Below are 4,265 nucleotides of genomic sequence, written 5' to 3'. Positions count from 1 at the left end.
CTAGAACAGCAGAGGAACTAGACACTATTAACAGTCATGGGGATAAACACCTACCAGGAAGCAACAACATTTCCCTCCCCACATACCCCCACAGAAACAACTATGACAAAGTGAAAAACAAAAACGGAGTACAGCTCGTGAAGCTCTGTCGAACACTGGGTCTGTACATAGTCAATGGTAGGCTGAGAGGGGACTCTTTTGGTAGGTACACCTACAACTCATCCCTTGGCAGCAGCACTGTAGACTACTTCCTCACTGACCTAAACCCAGAGTCTCTCAGAGCCTTCACAGTCAGCCCACTAACACCTCTCTCAGACCACAGTACACAGTGTCACAGTGTAAGTCACAGTGTATCTGAGAAGAGCAGAACCCAACCATGAAGCTTCACGGCCCAATAAATGACATGGTACTAAACAGGCCTATAGATGGAGTGCAAACAGTACAGACATCTACCAAAAAGCAATTAGTAGCCAAAAAATACAATCTCTCCTGGACAACTTTTTAGCCTTAACATTCTTCTTCAGCAATGAAGGTGTTAATATGGCCGTTTGGAACATAAACTTTATATTTGACAAATTATCCTCCTTGGCAAATCTAAAGAAGCATAAGAGCAAACCAGAAATAACAGATAATGAAAAATGGTTTAATAATGATCATCGAGAAATATACAGTGGGGCAAAAAAGTATTTAGTCAGCCACCAATTGTGCAAGTTCTCCCACTTAAAAAGATGAGAGAGGCGTGTCATTTTCATCATAGGTACACTTCAACTATGACAGACAAACTGAGAAAAAAAAATCCAGAAAATCACATTGTAGAATTTTTTATGAATTTATTTGCAAATTATGGTGGAAAATAAGTATTTGGTCACCTACAAACAAGCAAGATTTCTGGCTCTCACAGATATAACAAAAAAGATCATCAAGAAAAATTACAAATCCTTGAATCAGCAATCAAGACTATCAGAATCCTGTCGATACCCCAATTACAGAAGAAGAATTATTGGAAAACGATGCAACCCAAAAAGGCCTGTGGTGCTGATGGTATTTTAAATGAAATGATCAAATATACAGACCACGAATTCTATTTGGCTATACTCAAACTCTTCAACATTATCCTCACTGCAGGTATTTTCCCCGATTATTATGAACCAGCGATTGATCACACCAATCTATAAAATAGAGACAAATTTGACCCAAATAATTACAGAGGAATTTGCGTTAACAGCAACTTGGGGAAAATCCTCTGCAGTATCAAAAATAGCAGACTACATAATTTCCTTGACGAACACAACGTCCTGAGCAGAAGCCAGATTGGATTTCAAAAAAATTATCGTACAACAGACCACATTTACACCCTCCACACTCTAATTGACAAACAAGTAAACCAAAACAAAGGCTAAATCTACTCGTGTTTTGTAGATTTCAAGAAAGCATTTGATTCAATTTGGTCTTTTTAAAAAACTAATAGAAAGTGGTATTGGAGGGAAAACATATGATTTTATTAAATCAATGTACACTAAAAACAAATGTGCAGTTAAAATTGGTAAAAAGCAAACAGATTTCTTCTCTCAGGGACAGTGAGTGAAATAGGGCTGCCCAATAAGTCCAACACTATTTAACATCTACATTAATGAATTGGCAAAAACATTAGAAGAATCGGCAGCACCTGGTATCACCCTACACAACACTGAAATCAAGTGTCTGCTGTACGCAGATGACCTGGTGCTGCTGTCTCCCACTAAAGAGGGGTTACAGCAGCACCTAGATCATCTTCACAGGTTCTGTCAGACCTGGGCTCTGACCGTTAACCTAAAAAAAACAAATATAATGATATTCCAAAAAAGGTCCAGAAATCAGGATGACAAATATAAATTCTATTTGGACACAGTTCTATTAGAACACACCATAAAACTACACATATCTAGGACTAAATATCAGCAACACAGGTAGCTTTCACATGGCTGTGAATGAGTTGAGAGACAAAGCAAGAAGAACATTTTATGCCATTAAAAGGAACATTAAAATCGAAATTCCAATTAGAATCTGGCTCAAAATTTTACAATCGGTTATAGAACCAACTGCTCTATATGGCAGCGAAGTATGGGGTCCACTCTCAAATAATGAATTCACCAAATGGGACAAACATCCAATTGAAATACTGCATGCAGAGTTTTGCAAGACTGTACTGCAAGTGCAAAGAAAAACTTAAAATAATGCATGTAGAGCAGAATTGGGCCAATACCCCCTCCTCATTCGAATAGAAAAAAGAGCCATCAAATTTTACAACCATCTAAAAACAAGCAACCCCAAAACATTCCATCACACAGCTCTACAATGTCAAGAGATGAAACCAGAGAAGAGTCCCCTCAGCCAGCTGGTTCTGAGGCTCAGTTCACCAACCCAAACCAACCCCATAGAGCCTCAGGACAGCACTCAGAAAATCTGGCCCAACCAAATCATCACAAAACAAAAAGAAAAATATATATCACCTATTGGAAAGACACCACAGAAAATCTAAGTGCAATGTAATGTCAATAGTACACTGCTCAAAAAAATAAAGGGAACACTTAAACAACACAATGTAACTCCAAGTCAATCACACTTCTATGAAATCAGGGCTCTGGCAGTGCTCCTCCTGCTCAAAGGCGGAGGTAGCGGTCCTGCTGCTGGGTTGTTGCCCTCCTACGGCCTCCTCCACGTATCCTGATGTACTGGCCTGTCTCCTGGTAGCGCCTCCATGCTCTGGACACTACGCTGACAGACACAGCAAACCTTTTTGCCACAGTTCGCATTGATGTGCCATCCTGGATGAACTGCACTAACTGAGCCACTTGTGTGGGTTGTAGACTCCGTCTCATGCTACCACTAGAGTGAGAGCACCGCCAGCATTCAAAAGTGACCAAAACATCAGCCAGGAAGCATAGGAACTGAGAAGTGGTCTGTGGTCACCACCTGCAGAATCACTCCTGTTTTGGGGGGTGTCTTGCTAATTGCCTATAATTTCCACCTTTTGTCTATTCCATTTGCACAACAGCATGTGAAATTTATTGTCAATCAGTGTTGCTTCCTAAGTGGACAGTTTAATTTCACAGAAGTGTGATTGACTTGGAGTTACATTGTGTTGTTTAAGTGTTCCCTTTATTTTTTTGAGCAGTGTATTTCCCATCTTGTTTTGTTTTGTATTTCATACCAGGTCATGTGTCTTCTCAGTCATGTTGACACTGGTCTACTACCATTGCTTTAATGCATTGTTGTTCTGATTAATATTGTGGTTGTAGTTGTTGTTAATGGTGATCCCATGTCCACTACTACAATTATTATTGCTGTTGGTCCCACCATGTATTTATATATAAATATATATATAATTTATATATATATAAATATATATTTTAAATGTTTCTATATGTATACTTTGACAATGTGAGTAATAATGAACTTGCCATGTCAATAAAATCAATTGAATTGAATTGAGAAGGAGAAAGGACATAGTGAGAGCGAAGGAAAAGCTCAGAGAGAACATAGAGAGAGAGGGGGCAGAGAGAAGAGAGAGAGAGAGGGGGAGAACATAGAGTGAGAGAGAGATAGAGAGAGAGAGAACAAATACAGTAGAGAGAAGAGAAAGAGAGAGGGAGAGAACATAGAGAGAGGACAGAGACAGAAAAAGCACTTAGACAGAGAGAGAGAAGTAGCGAGAAGAGAGAAAGAGAGGCAGAGCAAGAGAGAGCAAGAGAGAGCGAGAGAGAGAGAAGTAGCGAGAAGAGAGAAAGAGAGGCAGAGCAAGAGAGAGCGAGAGAGAGAGAGAGAGAGAGAAAGAAAGAGAGAGAAAGAGAGGAGGATCAGATAGGACTAGGAGGTTATCAGGGTTTAAATCAATATTGATCTAAGGAGGGAAGCCATAGGATTTTCTCCTCTCTGTTTCTCCTTTCATAATTGGTTTAGCTCTCTGGACCGATCCTTGTTCAAGCACTCACACTCGTATCGCTCTCATACTCTGCTTTCTCTCTCCGCCTCTTCTCACTCTCACTTTCTCTCTCCGCCTCTTCTCACTCTCTCTTTCTCTCTCTGCTTCTTCTCTCTCTCTCCCTCTTTCCTTCTCCAACTCCCTCTCTTTAGATTTCTTCCATTCTCTCTCTCTTTCTCCGTCCCTCTCTGTTCTCTCTACGGTTGCAATTGATCTAAACCAGAGCTTTCTGGGGCCGTGGATTCAAATAGTTAGTTTCCATGCCAATTCTGTAATGACTGAAATGAAAGTAGGGGACCCCACA

Source organism: Salvelinus fontinalis, chromosome 40 (assembly GCF_029448725.1).
Source record: "Salvelinus fontinalis isolate EN_2023a chromosome 40, ASM2944872v1, whole genome shotgun sequence".
NCBI classification, from domain to species: domain Eukaryota; kingdom Metazoa; phylum Chordata; class Actinopteri; order Salmoniformes; family Salmonidae; genus Salvelinus; species Salvelinus fontinalis.
The sequence above is the reverse complement of the archived record's forward strand: the minus strand, read 5'-3'. Positions refer to the sequence as shown.